The following is a 16,964-nucleotide window of genomic DNA, read 5'->3' as shown; positions in this document are numbered from 1 at the left end:
CCCAAGGTGGTAGGTTCTTTGGTCAGAAACCTTCACCTACTGATGGCGGAGGCCCAGCAGGCCTTCCCCTCCTTGCAGAGCTAGGGCTAGAACCCAGCCCTCCTGATTCCCAGAGCTGTGCTCTTTCACTGGATCATCTTATACTGAGGTAATGAACTTGAGTTTTTCACTCAGAAATTCCTTCAGTTATTTGAAGGGCACTTTTTATTCCCCATGCGATTATCTCTTCTGCAGGTGATATGTTTTCAAGAAATAGACAATGCCAATCAATCAATCAGTAGTATTTACTGAGTGCTTACGTTGTGCAGAACACTGTCTAAAGTGCTTGGGAGAGTACAATCCATCAATCCGAGGTATTCATTGAGCATTAAAGTGAACCCTAAGGGTCCTTTTGACTCTCACTGTACTTAACAATCCAATGCAAAAAACTCTGCTTTTTGAGTGAGTGATACTTGAATGAGCATTATTATGTAATTATAAGATCATTTTGGTCAATGCTTTTGACTAATGGAATCTATAAGTGTGTACCACTTGTTTTTAACCAGAACATCTAACACCAAAATATTGAATTCTATTCTCCCCCTTGCAAAAAACAGAACAGGGAAAATTAAAAACTAAAGAATCTGTCTTCAAAAGTTTTAAGCCATTTTATGTAGTAAGGAAGGAAGAGGGGAGAGGATCACAAAGCCATGAACAAAGACAGACCTGCCATCCCTGCAGACAGGGTGCCCCTGCTCCCCTTCAGCAACGCATAGCACTCTTGAGGCAGGATCAGAGGACTGGGATGGGTGGCAATCATTTTGCTACCCATGCAATTCCAGCCCAGGTACACCTTTGAACAGTCAAGTTACAGCTATTCCCATCAGTGTGAGGGTTGAGTGGAGGGGAAGGACACTGACTTGGTTTAGAACTTCAACAAAGCACAGATGATGGGCAAAGCAATTCTGCCAGTAAAACACTTTGCTCCCTGAGTACCTCATTATCTCCTGTAGGAACAGTGGACTACCCCTTCTAGACTGTGAGCCCGTTGTTGGGTAGGGACCGTCTCTATATGTTGCCAACTTGTATTTCCCAAGTGCTTAGTACAGTGCTCTGCACACAGTAAGCACTCAATAAATATGATTGAATGAATGAATGAATGAATGAATGAATGAATGAATGGACTACAGAAGACTGTTGTGGACTGGTAAGTAATCATCTCAAGTATTTGCCTATCTCTTTTAATACCACTTTTCTCCAAACTCCACATTTATTACAATTTACTTATTAAAACAAATATTAAGATCCAGGGATTTTCTCATCTGAACTAAATTTCATACTCTTCCTAAAATATAGGCTCTTCATTTGGTTGCTTGCCCCATCTAAATGACTTTGATCCTGGTAAGATCACACCAGACCACTGCGGATTTGAGGTATTTATCCTTTAATGAATGCAGACCTTTTTTTAAGGGTAATCAGTATGCAGTAGAGCATTTCTGTGAAAAGGGTTTGATGGGCACTATAATCAGATTAGCTTCATCCGATCTAATCCTATGGAACTATGCATTTGGAAAGCCCTGTGTTTACATTAAACTGTAATAAAGCAGAGTGTTCCACCATGGTCACATTGCCCCGGTCTTCTCCCCATGCACTTGTTTTCAGCAAACTTTCAAAGTGCAAGTTCCAAAACACTTTCCCCAAATCACTTCCATGGCAGGTGGAAGCTCTATAAATCAGGTTTCCCTAGGGCTTGAAAATCATTACTGGAGACTGATTTACAAAGGTCTCAAATGATATGTATCACCAACACTAATCTATATGCCCAATATATGCAGAAGTAAGGCAGTCCAAACCCATCCACCGTTCACAGAGCTTATGGAGAATGCCATAAATGTGGCATGGATATGTGTTGTGAAAGTCAGGGTTTCCATTAGACCATGGTGCTTGGTTTTCCTCACTTTTATGTGTTTAAGTTGGAATCTAAGCCTCTCTGCCACCATAAACTTACCATAGCACCTCTCTTTCCTCCAACTCTGTTTAGGTCTTCTGCCCGGTTGAAATTAGGAAATAAATCTCTCCTCTGGTAGTTTACCCAAAGAGCACAAACAACATGCTAGGAAACAGAGTTAGACGTGGGTCCCTGTTGATGAGGGGCCATGAGAAAAATCTGGCTGGTACATAATTTCCACACTCACACAAAAGGGATCCTATTGGGCTCAAGGTTTTATACTTATTTCTCAAAATCTGGGTTTTGAGAATCAGTTTGTTGTTTCCCGAACCCTCATGATCCAGCAGTTTGATCAGGAAGACTTTAGGGACAGTCACTTGTCTCAGTCCCTTCAAAAGGCAGCCTGAGCACTCTTTCTGGTTCTCAAACCCTGGTGCACTTTTGAACTTGTAAGACACAGTTTGGTTCAGCCAACTCTCAGTTCTACAAGGACTGATGATCCGGTTTGTGAATTAGCCAGGGCTTTTGTCTTTCTCACCTACTCTCCACCTTTTGGCCATTTCATTGCTCATAAGCATCTCTGCCAGAGGATATGCAGGAGATGGAGAGAGATAGAACTCAATCAAGTAGAGTTTTGCTCCTTGCCCATAGAGCTGGTAAAAGGTTTGATGGGCAAGAATATTGAAACTACCAGATAAACTGAACTGATGTCAGGCCCCACGATTCCAAAAAATTGAGAATTGCCTGTATTTCAGAATTTATATGCTGAAGCTGCAGGCTACTTGAGCATGTTTAACTGCCACCCAAATATCTGCTTGCAGAGGAAAATATGTATATGGATCCAGCACTTAGGACCTTAGCAACAGTTTGGCTAGTTGATTAAAATAATCTTCCTATTCTTCAGCTCCCACTGGGGCCATTCTTCCTTTCTTCTCAGATCTCTTCTCTGGAACAGGGGGCAAGGGGCTCCTTTGTAATCTCAGAGCCTGTCACAAGGGAACAAAGAGCAGTTGATCTGCTCCTGATACAAAGGTCTCTCCAGGGCCATTTTGATCACTGGCTCATGAATCAGATGGGTCACAGTTAACTGGGGTTCCCAGTTGAAAGAGCAAATCTAATATGCCAGGACAAATTTTATCAATCAGCCATGCAGCGAGGGATTTGAAAATGGAGTCTCAAGTTGAATGGGGTATTAATGAGCTCTCTGAAATGGGGGAATGGCTTAGTCAAGGCTGGATCTCTTGGAGCTGCCTGTTCTTTGGGGCACCTTAATCTCCCACCCACATGCATGGGATAATTGGGCTCAACAATAGTGACAGTGATGGTGATAATACTAGTCCCTCGAATTTATATAACTCCTTTCCTCCAAAAACTCAAACTGTTGAGTTGGAGGGTTTTTTTAGTTTTTTAAATTCATTTTTTAAGGATGCCTAAGGACTTAGAAGAAAGTCCCCAGACTGTTAGAAGTTTCCCAGTCTTCCCCCAACCCCACATTCCTAAAAAAAAGGGGCCTTCCTGGGACTGACTTCTTTGTTCTAGGAAATAATACATTCCTGAACAAAACTCCAATGAGTATGATTCAATCACATCCTTTTAGCTTGAAATGGAATTGACAGCCCTTGTACTCTCCCAAGCACTTAGTACAGTGCTCTGTACCCAATAAATACAATTGATTGATTGATGCAGGAAGGAACTTAGTGGACTGATGGGATGGATCAGTTGTGTGGGAGCTCAGTAAATACAGCTTGATGAAGCTAGTGAGGGTTGTCAGAGAACTCTTATGACTTACTGAGTACCCTATTGCTCTTTTTGTTTTTATTCCTTCTCTTTATCCTTGTCCTCATTTTTATGCTTTGTGTTTTTATTGTTTTCTCTTTCCTTATATCTGTTGCCAGTTCCCCTGTCCCCTGGTCCTGAGATTGTAAATCCCTGGGAGGCCAGGGACCATGTCTAATCTCCACCTGCATATTCTTACCCAGTGCTCAGTACAGTACTTTGCACACAGATGTTCAGTAGACATTATTACTATCATTACTATTATTAACTTGAATTTTTGGTTCTAGTTCAGCAGAGCAAAGCTAGAAAGCATTAGGGTGAGATCATGGAGACAAGGTCATCTGTAGTAAGAATGCTTTCTCACATGCTACCTGATTGGCCCAAGTGAAAACTTTTCTCTGGGGAATGGGTTGGGGGAAGATGTCAACTCTTGCCTTCCCACCTAGCCTGGCCTGCCTGTGGCGTAGAGTGAATGGAAAAGATGGAACTGCTGGCCTCAAGTGGGGAACTAGTGCATGACTACCTGATCAATCAGTCAATCAATCAATCATATTTATTGAGCATTTAATGTGTGCACTTAGCTCTAGAATTGTTATTGTTAGGCATGGCATGGTAGGAATGTGGTCAGCGTGACATTTTCCATGGGTAATTACTCTCCCCAAAATAAGCTCACCTCATGCCTATACGGTACACTAAGGCAGAGCTGGGAGTAGAACTACCCAAAATCCTCTCCATTCCTGCCCTTAGTAGATTCAGAATTGCTCAAACTTGCATTCGTACCTCCTTGGACCACTGAGCCAAGAGGTTCTTGAGAGGAAAGCAATGTGCTTGAGATGTGGGGAATGTGGGAGGAGCGATGCTGCGAGAAAACAAATGACAAGGGAGAAAATGAAAATAGGCCCCAGGGAAAAAATAAATCAAAAGCAAAATAAAAAAAGTGAAGCTGGGCAGTTCTTGAAGGAGGACTGCAGTGGAGTTTGAGTACACCCTGAGGCAAAATCCTACCCAGAGCTTGTTTGGGAGGGGCAAGCCTAACTGGGAAAAGGAGAGCTGCAGCCACTTCAATGCCCAAATAAGCAGACGACTAGAGGAATCTGGGGTTAAGGAGCAAGGATTGAGGGGATTTCAATGCATTTAGGTTTTAAGTGAATAGCACAAATACACAAACTAGCCCTCATCCTTTTTATAATAATAATAATGGCATTTATTAAGCACTTACTATGTGCAAAGCACTGTTCTAAGCACTGGGGAAGTGATCAGGTTGTCCCACAGGGGGCTCACAGTCTTAATCCCCATTTTACAGATGAGGTAACTGAGGCACAGAGAAGTTAAGTGACTTCCCCAAAGTTACACATCTGACAATTGGTGGAGCCGGGATTTGAGTCCATGACCTCTGACTCTAAAGCCTGTGCTCTTTCCACTGACCCACACTGCTTCTCTAAGTCAAGAGCTTAAACTTTTTTTAAGCGAACTCCAGTACTGAAAAAAGCAACTAGCCACCAATTCCAAGGAAAGTAATGGAACGGGGCACATCAGAAGCCTCCCCACCCCCATCTCAGGCATGGTTCCTGGGTTCCCCCATGGCTAATTGAGAAGCAGCATGGTGTAGTGGATAGAGCATGGGCCTGGGAGTCAGGAGGTCATGGATTCTAATCCAGGCTCAGCCACTTTTCTGCTGTGTCCTTGGGCAAGTCACTTCACTTCTCTGTGCCTCAGTTACATCTGTAAAATGGGGATTGAGACTGTGAGCCCTGTGTGGGACAGGGACTGTGTCCAACCCGATTTGTTTGTTTCCACCAAAGCTTAGTATAGTGCCTGACACATAGTAAGCGCTTAACAAATATCATAATTATTATTATTATTAATTGTTTGAAAGCTACTCTCCTACTACAATCCAGCCCACACACTTTGCTCTTCTAATGCTAACCTTCTCGCTACGCCTCGATCTCATCTCTCTCTCCACCGAACCCTCATCCTCATCCTGCCCCTGGCCTAAAACGCCCTCTCGCCTCAAATCCGACAGGCAATTACTCTTCCCCCATTCGAAGTCTTATTGAAGGCACATCTCTTCCAAGGGGCCTTCCCTGACTAAGCACCCCACCCCCTTTCATCTTCTCCCACACCCTTTGGGACATCGCCCTGACTTGCTGCCTTTATTTATCCCCCCTCCCAGACCCACAGCACTTATGTACATATACGTAATTTATTTATCTTAATGTTTGTCTACCCCTCTAGACTGTAAGCTCATTGTGGGCAGGGAATGTGTCTTTCTATTGTTATATTGTACTCTCCCCAGTGCTTAGTACAGTGCTCTGCACACAGTAAGTGCCCCTCACATCCAATCCGTCACCAAAACCTGCTGGTCTCACCTCCGCAACATCGCCAAGATCCGCCCTTTCCTCTCCATCCAAACCGCTACCCTGCTAGTTCAATCTCTCATCCTATCCCGACTGGATTACTGCATCAGCCTCCTCTATGATCTCCTATCCTCCTGTCTCTCCCCACTTCATTCTATGCTTCACGCTGCTACCTGGATCATCTCTGTGCAGAAATGCTCTGGGCATGTTACTCCCCTCCTCAAAAATCTCCAATGGCTACCAATCAGTGGCTACACATCAGGCAAAATCTCCTCACTCTCAGCTTCGAGGCTCTACATCACCTCACCCCCTCCTACCTCACCTCCCTTCTTTCCTTCTACAGCCTAGCCCACACCCTCTGCTCCTCTGCTGCTAACCTCCTCACTGTGCCTCGTTCTCGCCCGTCCCGCCGTCGACCCCCGGCCCACGTCCTCCCCCCTGGCCTGGAATGCCCTCCCTCCGCACATCCGCCAAGCTAGCTCTCTTCCTCCCTTCAAAGCCATACTGAGAGCTCACCTCCTCCAGGAGGCCTTCCCAGACTGAGCCCCCTCCTTCCTCTCCCCCTCCCCCCATCCCCCCCACCTTACCTCCTTCCTCTCCCCACAGCACCAGTATATATGTTTGTACATATTTATTACTCTATTTTACTTGTGCAAATTTACTATTCTATTTATTTTATTTTATCAATATGTTTTGTTTTGTTGTCTGTCTCCCCCTTCTAGACTGTGAGCCTGCTGTTGGGTAGGGACTGTCTCTATATGTTGCCAACTTGTACTTCCCAAGTGCTTAGTACAGCGCACTGCACACAGTAAGCGCTCAATAAATACGATTGAATGAATGAATGAAATGCTCAATAAATACGATTGAATGAATGAACAAAAGAGAGCAAAAATCCTTTAGCTAGGGTAACTACCCCAGTCCAAGAGTGCAGTGCCCTCCTGCAGCCTAATCTGGGAGGCAGGGAGCTTGGGGATGGAAGCTATTTGCACTTAAATAGCAATAAGCTATTTTCATAGAAGCAGCGTGGCTCAGTGGAAAGAGCACGGGCTTTGGAGTCAGAGGTCATGGGTTCGAATTCCAGCTCTACCACATGTCTGCTGTGTGACCTTAGGCAAGTCACTTAACTTCTCTGAGCCTCAGTTCCCTCATCTGTAAAATGGGGATTAAGACTGTGAGCCCCACGTGGGACAACCTGATCACCGTGTATCCCCCCCAGCGCTTAGAACAGTGCTTTGCACATTGTAAGCGCTTAACAAATGCCATTATTATTATTATTAGTATTATCTCTCCCACTCACCTAGAGAAGCCATTGTAGTCTTCCAGACCTTAATTTTCCCTTAATTAAAATGGAGATAAAAGTGTTTTCCAGCCCAGTTAAAGGGACTAATGGAGGTTATGTTTGCCGACTGCTTAGAGATCCCTGTTCAAAAGGGAAGTAAATGGTGTCTTCCCCAAGGAAGACAGCAACAACAATGATCTGTGGTATGTTTTTATTTCCTTTCCCTCATGATAGTCTTGTTACTGCCACTGTATGCACAATTTATATCTGCCTTTCTCCCCATTAAATTGTAAGGTCCTGGAGGGCAGGAGCTTTACTGCTTTTGTGATCTTTACTGCTCTTTTACTCTCCCAAGCACCTAGTGTGGCTCAGTGGAAAGAGCACAGGCTTTGGAGTCAGAGGTCATGGGTTCAAATTCTGACTCTGCCAATTGTCAGCTGTGTGACTTTGGGCAAGTCACTTAACTTCTCTGTGCCTCAGTTACCTCATCTGTAAAATGGGGATGAAGACTGTGAGCCCCCTGTGGGACAACCTGATTGCCTTGTAACTTCCCCAGTGCTTTGAACAGTGCTTTGCACATAGTAAGCACTTAATAAATGTCATCATTATTAATACAGTGCTCTGCCCACAGTAGGTGCTCAATTAATACTGTTGAATGAGTGAACTTCGATCCCATTACCCAGTTACAAAAGAGAGGCAAATCTATTTCCTTCATAACCTTCATATACTCATGGTACCTAGATTTCATCAACTCTCCACCAACTGCTCACCCACGTCCAGCCTCTGGCCTGGAACTCCCTCCCTCTTTTTAACCGACAGACTCCAACTCTCCCCACCTCAAAGCCTGATGGAAAACATTTCTCCTCCAAGAGGCATTCCCTAACTAAAGCCCTCATTCTCTCTTCTCCCACTCCCTTCTGCATCGCCCTTGTCCTTGGAGTTGCACCCTTTATTCACCCTCCCCAGCCCAGTAGCACTTAGGCACATATCCATAATTTAATGTATTTATATTAATGTCTGTCTCCCCTTCTAGACTTTAGAGAAGCAGCGTGGCTTAGTGGAAAGAGTACGGGCTTGGGAGTCAGAGGACTTGGGTTCGTCAGAGGACTTCGGTTCTAATCCTGCCTCCGCCACTTGTCTGCTGTGTGACCTTGGGGAAGCCACTTAACTTCTCTGTGCCTCAGTTACCTCATCTGTAAAATGGGGATTAAGACTGTGAACCCCACATGGGACAACCTGATTACCTTGTGTCTACCCCAGCTCTTAGAACAGTGCTTGGCACATAGTAAGTGCTTAACAAATGCCACCATTATTATTGTTATCATTATTATTGTTGTTGTTGCTGTGGGCAGGAAACATGTCCACCAGCTCTACTGTATTGTACTCTCCCAAGCACTTGGTACAGTGTTCTGCACATAGTAAGCACTCAAATATGAATGATTGATTGATTCTCCATAATCTCAAAAGCCCCCCACAAGTTCACCTCTAGCTCTCCTCTCTGAAGTAAAGCATTGCATGGTTTTTCATGTTGGGTAGATCCTGCTGAGATCTCTTGTTCTTTATACTGTATAGTCATTTTCTAGACTGTTTCTAAACAAGGACTGATATCGGTGTCGCTACTTACGGATGCAAATTTCATTTTTAAAGTATTGAAACTATTAAAATTGTATCTGTTTAACTGGTTAATCATTAACCAGCTCCCAATCTACCCATATATATATAATCTTTAAGTGCCTTTGCAAACAACCTCCTACCACTGCTTCCTTCATTCTTTGCTGGAGGCAGGAAGCAGAATCCCTGCATGGGGTGGCAGCTGTTGATGCTGCTGCCCATTCCACAGCTCTCAATATGCCCCCCTCTCCCATAAATTGAGATGTTGAAGGGGGACTGGATCAGCAGCAGCTGCCCTGAGAGTAAAGTCATCTTATCAATGTGTTTTAAAGGTTAGGTTCAGTATATTAAAGGTTGCCTTGGTTAACTGTTAAGCAGTTTAAAATTGTCCATTCCTGATTGCTATAATACCAACATGAAAACAAACACAAATCCATTAGCCAGCAGGTAAAAAGAATATCAGGTAGGAGGTCTAAAGGAAATTGAACACTTTTGCTTCTCCTTTCTACTCCCTTTATATTTAGCTCCCGTGGGGTTCTCTGTGTCTCAGTATGCTTGCTGCAAGAAGATGCTTGGATTCTCTGAGTCTGGTGAAATAGAGAGTTGAGGGAGGGGTAAGAAAGGGAGGACATGAGGGAGAAATGAGAGGAGAAGAAGACCAGTGTCCATTTTACACTGCTTTTTGTACTATTTGAAAGTCTTTTTTTATGGAACTTGTTAAGGGCTTACTATGCACCAAGCACTGTTCTAAGTGCTGGGGTAGATATAAGTTAATCAGGTCAGACACAGTCCCTGACCCTCGTGGGGCTCACCATCTAAGTAGGCGGGAGAACAGATATTGAATCCCCATTTTACAGTTGAGGAAACTGAGGCACAGAGATGTTCACTGATTTGCTTCAAGGTCACACAACAGGCAAGTGTCAGAGACAGGATTAGAACCCAGGTCCCCTGACTCCCTGGCCCGTGCACTTTCCACTAGGCCACTGTCATCCATTCTCTCTTTAGTGTCTCAACATATCTAGCAGACCCCTTATCTCACCCGTGTAGTTTCAGGTAGTCATTGTTGAATTGGTGTTTGAGATCTTGGGAAAAGCCCTGGAAAAAAAATACAAATCAGGTGGAATCTGGTGCCTCGGCTGATGTTAGGCCGTTCAATGAGCCTGGAAGCTCATGGAGCATAGACTCCAGCAAGTGTGTCATTCGTTGTGGGCAGGGAATGTGTCCACTATATCATTGTGTTGTACTCTTCCAAGAGCTTAGTACAGTGCCCTGCACTCAATAAGTGCTCAAGAAATACAACTGATTGATTGACTGTTTAATTGATTCTTCAGGCTACAGCCAAAGGGATTGAAACAACTTAATTATTTCACTACCAAGGCTGACCCTTCCTGTGCCAGAGCAACTTAGAGAACTCTGAGGAGGATTAGAGGCTCAGGCTACACAGCTCTGTAACCTCTCCACCAAGAAATCAGCAGAGATGCCACACCTTGAGGTGGGCTTTGGCTTCTTCCCAGACACACTTTCTCTCCTTCTGAGCCTTCAAGGTCCCCAGTAATATTGTTCAAGCAAATCAGCACATGCCAAATACCCAGGTCCCAAAGGAAATCAGATAGAAGACCTTTTTGTTTGGCTCCCTTGAGTGACTGTATCTGGGATGAGGAACTCTGTCAGCAGACCCTAATACTAGTGGTAGGAACTGGTATTTACTGAGCACCTACTGATTGCAACACACTGAACTAACTGCTTAGGAATTACAACAGAAACACAAGACATGTTCCTTGCCACAAAGGATCTGATTCTCAACCAGGGCAGAAAGGCATAGAAATAGTGAATCAATCATATTTATTGAGCACTTACTGTGTGGGGGGGAGCGTACAATACAACAGGGTTGGTAGACACGTTCCCTGTCCACAACCACCTCACAGTCTAGAGAGGGAATATGCATATATACACACAGATTCTGAGGTTATGATGTGAGGAGGTAAAGGAGAGGGTAGAAGACAGTCATGGAGATTTAAAAGTCTGCAAAGAAGAGACCATTATGTCTAGGAGGCTGTTCATTTCTAGGAGGACTTTTGAGACCTGAGCTTCGGAGCTGAGCAGCTAGGGAAGAGAAGAGACTTGGGGGTCCCAAGCAGAAACTGCCTTTGGCCAGATCACATTTTGGGCTTTTGCCTGGAGGAGGTACCAGTTTGTTTTTACCTGCATCTCATCTAGACCTCATCTGAGCACCCCTGATGACATGAGTTTTGATTATATGCAGCATGTTGCTTAGAAGATGTGGCTTTTAAATTTCTTGGGTTTGGAAACAACATATTTTTTTGTCTCTCATGGTAAACTTTTCCTTTTTTTCCAATCTATAAATATTCATTCAATCGTATTTATTGAGCATTTACTGTGTGCAGAGCCATTTCTCAATTAAACATAATTGTCAGAGATTTGGCTAAGGTTTAAAGGTACAAGCCTTCTTACATGTTACCTGGTATAAGAAGAGTCACTTATCATTACATAGCATCTATTAATCATAACCAGAAGTTAAATTTCACTTAACTGCAGGTGTATTCCTTCTGGCCAACTTTGATGAAAGAAAAAAAAAAACATTTCTTCAGTAAACAGTTGGAGTATTTTCTTTCTAATCATATTCTTAAAGCCCTATTGTACTTACTGAATTGTACCAAGTATTCATGTTCATCTGGAAAAAAGTTTTATATTGTTGGAATGCAAGTGAAATAACCTGAAGCAAAGCAAGCATGCCCAATGTCTTTAGGGAAAGCTTTGTTTTCATCACCAGTGATACAGAGGTGGCCCAAGTCTGCCTTCTTAAATTCAGAAACCTCATCAATATCCACAAGTATGAACATAATACCATTCCTGGACAATGATGTCAAACAGAGGTCAAGAACATTTCTTATCAGTGTCTAACTAAGAAGCTCACATCTTCACAATGCTTTTGGCACCTTGTTCAGGTGAATAGTGCCCAAGTTCTGGCAAGTGATTTCTGCTGGAGATAGAAAGTTCAAAGGTAACAAAATTTGTCTTAGTCTTAGGTTTGTACACATAACAAATTAAGAAGTATTTTCCCATTTTTTTGGCTTGGAAATAGCTAAAAAGTAGAAGTCACCATGCAAGGCTAATATAAATCTGTCCAGGAACCTAGGATGGCCCCTACCATTTGTCCCTTCAGCCCCTTTTCCCATTAGATTGTAAGTTCCTTGTGGGCAAGGAATATGCATTTTGCTTCTATTGTGCTTTCCCACTAACCTTCTGTAGTGCACTGCCCTCAATAAATAACATTTATTACTACTATATTCACTATCAATGGTGTTGAAACTAAACTTCTTTGCTATCTCACTCAATTAAGTGACTCCAATCACTCCGGCATCCCTCAGGATTTATTTTATCTCTGTAGATTGAAAACCCCTCAAGGGCAGGGGCCATGTCTTATTCTTCCACTCTCCAAGCCACAAGTACTGTATAGAGGAGACACTCAGTACCGCTGCCTGATTGACCAGCCTACTGACAGTCTTCCAACACTAGACTTACTAGCTACGTTAAGATCTGTATCCTTTTAACGCCAAATTCCCCCTGCCTTTCCTGTCCACTGACAAGCACAGGCATCTAGTCATTTAACACCCAATTTGTGGCTTAAATTCAGAGGACAGCTTAAATCCTGATATTCTACTGACCTACATACATGCCTGATGAGACAAAGTCTGCCATTCACATTGAAAACCAGACTTTGTACCCAAATGTTAACTCCCTTTTACTAATGCCCTGAATGTCCTCAGATGAGGGATGGGAAACACGGTCACAGAACCATAAAAAAAAAATGCTGACTATAAATCAGTACAGTACTCCTAAAAGTACCTGAGTACCTAACTTTTAGGAATTCAAAGCCCATTTATTTCTCCCAAGCTTTGTTTACGAAGGAGAAGTGGCAAGCTGAATTCAATAGTCAATCAGGATCATGCTGTGCAGGAAAAACAACAACAACAACAAAACTCCTATTTTCTCAGTAATAGCTGATTACCCTGAGATTTACAGATCATTATTTCAGCCACTTCACTTAACCCATAAAGACACAGTCACACCCAACAGAACATTTTTTCTGACTTCATGCCCAAGAGCAGAACTCAAGCCTCAGGCACAGGCAGGCTGAAGGTCCCCACAGTTCCCCAAGATTACCTCTTTTCATACCTCTCCCCAGATGTTGTTGGAGCAGGTGGAGAAGTGGGGCAGTAGAGGAGGCCTTGTTCGCATTCTCTGCTGCCCTATTAATTTTGGTATCTGTTAAGCGCTTACTATGTGCCAATCACTGTTCTAAGCACTGGGGTAGATACGACATAATCAGGTTGTCCCACTTGGGGCTCACAGTCTTAATCCCCATTTTACAGATGAAGTAACAGGCACAGAGAAGTTAAGTGGCTTGCCCAAGGTCACACAGCAGACAAGTGGCAGAGCCAGGATTAAAACCCATGTCCTCTGTCTCCCAAGCCCATGCTCTTTCCACTAAGCCACACTGCCATGATATTCACCCTGCCACTTTAGCTGCTGCCTCCATTGCCTCTGCCACTCTTTCCAGTTTCTGAACAGGCCTGAAAAGATCCAAAGCAGAAACCCACTGTGGTTATCTCTCCTCCCTGTGGGCAGCGCCAAGCACCTGGTACTCTGAGCCAGCCAGCCACCCCAGCAACTGAATAGTTCTGCCTCTATTCACACCTGAGTTAATTCTATGCCTCTGGTTTGGGAATAATAGAAAAGCCTCCTAAGGTCTTGTTTGGCATCTCTATTGAGTTTTTGAATCTTGAAAGCAAACTGTCTGAAAAATATTTATCATTAGGTCACTGGATTCACTCACCGTTCCTGGCTTATCCAGCTTTTCTACCTACCTCCACCCAGTTTGGTGTGTTATCCATTTTTCAATCAGGAAGCTACTGCAAATGCTCATGGTCATTTGTAAAGTGGAGTGGTTGAATCCCCTCCAGATCTGATGTTTTACCATCATGGTGAAAATGTAGCCCCTCCCTCCCAAATAACTAACCTCCTTGAAAGAAAAAACGTATTTAGCAGAGCAGATGACATCCCAGAAAATGTGTCACGAGTCCTGGGAGCTGGAATCATTTTTAGAACTCCCATTCTGCTCCACCAAGATAAGCATGTGGAAGACCAGCTCATAAACACCATTTTCAGAGTGCAATATCTGTCTTCCTGCCTCTAGCTGAATCCATTTTTTTCCAGTCTCGCTTTATCTCCCTCCCTGTGCAATGTTTCCAGTTGAAAGATTGTTCAAGGGTCTTCTAGGGAAGTTGTTCCCACCAGGGGAAAGGCAGGCCATTTTTTCAGTCCCTGTGTTTGGAAGGAGTAACCATTTATTCAGAAAACATGTTGGGCTCAATTACAGTGAGCTGCAGAGGAGGCTCTCAGGTGGGAATAGGGATCATTTCGTTTGGGAGTTTTCCACTGTAATTACATTTCATTTTCCAGTAAGAGGCTATAGAAAATTAAAATAATTAACAAAGAAGTGCAGGGTGTTGAGCAAAGACAAGAAGCAGCATAGCCTAATGGCAAGGGCCCGGGCTTGGGAATCAGAGAACATGGGTTCTAATCCCGGCTCCGCCACTTGCCTGCTGTGTGACCTTGGGCAAGTCACTTCACTTCTCTGTGCCTCAGTTCCTTCATCTGTAAAATAGGGATTATGACTGTGAGTTCTGCGTGGGACAACCCGATTACTTTGTATCTACCCCAATGCTTACAACAGTGCTTGGCACATAATAAGTGCTTAACAAATATTATAATAATTATTATTATTATAGGCCAGTGTGATGAATTAATAAATTGATGAACCCCACTTATGGGTCTGAGGGGTTATTTAAAACTCCACAGTTCATGTTTTTTTGAAAGGCACCTTTTTGAAACAAATGAAGAAGTTGCAAGAAGTGGAATTTCATATTGTCTAGTCATCAAAAGGTAGTTCACAGTCAATCATTTTAAATAATGTGCAACATCATTTCATAGATTTTATCGCTATCTGTAGTGTTCTCAACAATGGAAAGAAAAATTTTGTAGTCAGATCAGTAATGTAGGACTAGATAAAAAAAGTAAATTCCTCTTTCCCTTGTACTCTAAAAAAGTGGCAAGTGGGTATTTAATGGCAGTAAATATAGAAGTAAATGAATGAGTAAATCACTCAGAGGTGGGGTCCCATTGCCAAGTTTTAGCTGAGAGCAAATTTTTATGGTTGAGTTATAAACTGTTGAAAATTAGGGCCTGTAATTAAAATGCTGACAGACTCCTAACTGCTAAATGGCACAAACACCACTCCTAAAATACCAAACAAAAGAACCCAGGAAGAAAAGAAAAATCACCCAACTTCTAGTTCCCAACAGCGGACATGGGGGCTGACCAGGCTTGGAATTTTATTTGGCTGTCCAAAAATTAGTCTTTCTCCCCATGTTGCTCTCCACCCCCAAATCTACCCGCTCAGTTTTCCTTCATTTCTGCAGTGCATCTAAATGAGTTTTGGCCTTATTTATCAACTGTCTCCATAGAATAAAGGTTTCCAACGCCACGAGTCTCATTCTCACTGGGCCAAAATTACTGCCTAGGGTGAGCTACTTCGAAAGTTGTATTAAATCTTTCAAGCTACTGGGGTTCTCTTTAATAACTTTTTATAGAGCTGTCCTTTATTTTTTTTGCCAGATATCCTGACAAGCGAGATCCTATCCATGTGCAGGAGTGTGGCTGAAAAGACTGACATGCAACCGATACTCCTTTCTGCATCATTTGCACATAAAGATATTCCTTATTGTGTGGTTGCATTTGCACCTTGGCATCCTGACCTTTATTAATTATAATAATAATGGCATTTGTTAAGTGCTTACTATGTGCAGAGCATTGTTCTAAGTGCTGGGGAGGATGCAAGGTGATCAGGTTGTCCCCCATGGGGCTCACAGTCTTTTACAGATGAGGGAACTGAGGCACAGAGAAGTTAAGTGACTTGCCCAAAGTCACACACCTGACAATTGGCAGAGCCAGAGTTTGAACCCATGAACTCTGACTCCAAAGCCCATGCTCTTTCCACTGAGCCTGTTCCCAAGGAGAGCAACCCTTCTCTCAATAGGCACTAGAGTATAACATAGAATCCAGAAGGCCAGCAAGGGTTCTGGGAGGTTGACAGACAGCGGGGTATCGACCTACATACAAAGCTGAAGTGGTGTACAACCTCCTATATTGGCTGTGAGACCTGGACCTACTACCAAAGACACATTCAACTTCTTGAAAAGTTTCACCAGCATTACCTATGAACCATATGGGACCTCAAACAGAAGAACAAGATTACAAATAATGAGGTCCACAAACATAATCAATCAGTGATATTTATCTAGTTCCTATTGAGTACAAAGCTGCCCATTGTTGGGTAGGGACCGCCTCTATATGTAGCCGACTTGTACTTCCCAAGCGCTTAGTACGGTGCTCTGCACACAGTAAGAGCTCAATAAATACGATTGAATGAATGAATAATAAGCACTTGGTAGAGTATAACAAAAGCAAGCACATTCCCTGCCCTCAAGGAACTTACAGTCTAAAGCATCTCTGAGGAACAAGGTCCCTATCTAATTCCAACCTGTTAATTCTTTCCCAGGACTTAATACAGTGCTCTGCACACAATAAGCACTTAATAAATGCCATTACTACTACTAAAGGGGGAGAAAGACAAAAATTAGTTACGCATAGGGAGAACAGGAGGAAGAACAAAGATTTAGCAGGTAGCTGTGTAAATATGTCAGGATGAAATAGCTGAATTAATGATCATACACATAAATCTACATTCATAAGTGCTGAGGCTAGGAATAAGTGCTAAGGGTGACTTTGTGGAGTTTATAGAATTATGATGTGAATTAATTGGGGAAGTGTTCCTGGAGGGGTGGGATTCTGAAGGAAGGCTTTGAAAATTGGGAGAGCTGTGAGCTGGTGGATTTGGAAGGGGAGGGAGTTCCAGGTGGGGGAAAACAGC

General features: G+C 43.2%; 1 protein-coding gene across 1 annotated transcript in view; it reads right to left on the bottom strand.

Annotated features, from left to right (window-relative positions):
• WNT7A (Wnt family member 7A) overlaps positions 1-16,964 on the bottom strand; it is a 63,749-nt gene that overhangs the window by 1,795 nt on the left and 44,990 nt on the right. The window lies entirely within an intron of this gene.

This window comes from Tachyglossus aculeatus, chromosome X1 (genome assembly GCF_015852505.1).
Source record: "Tachyglossus aculeatus isolate mTacAcu1 chromosome X1, mTacAcu1.pri, whole genome shotgun sequence".
In the NCBI taxonomy this organism is placed as follows: domain Eukaryota; kingdom Metazoa; phylum Chordata; class Mammalia; order Monotremata; family Tachyglossidae; genus Tachyglossus; species Tachyglossus aculeatus.
Note: the sequence above shows the minus strand (reverse complement) of the source record. Positions and strands in the feature narration are given on the sequence as shown.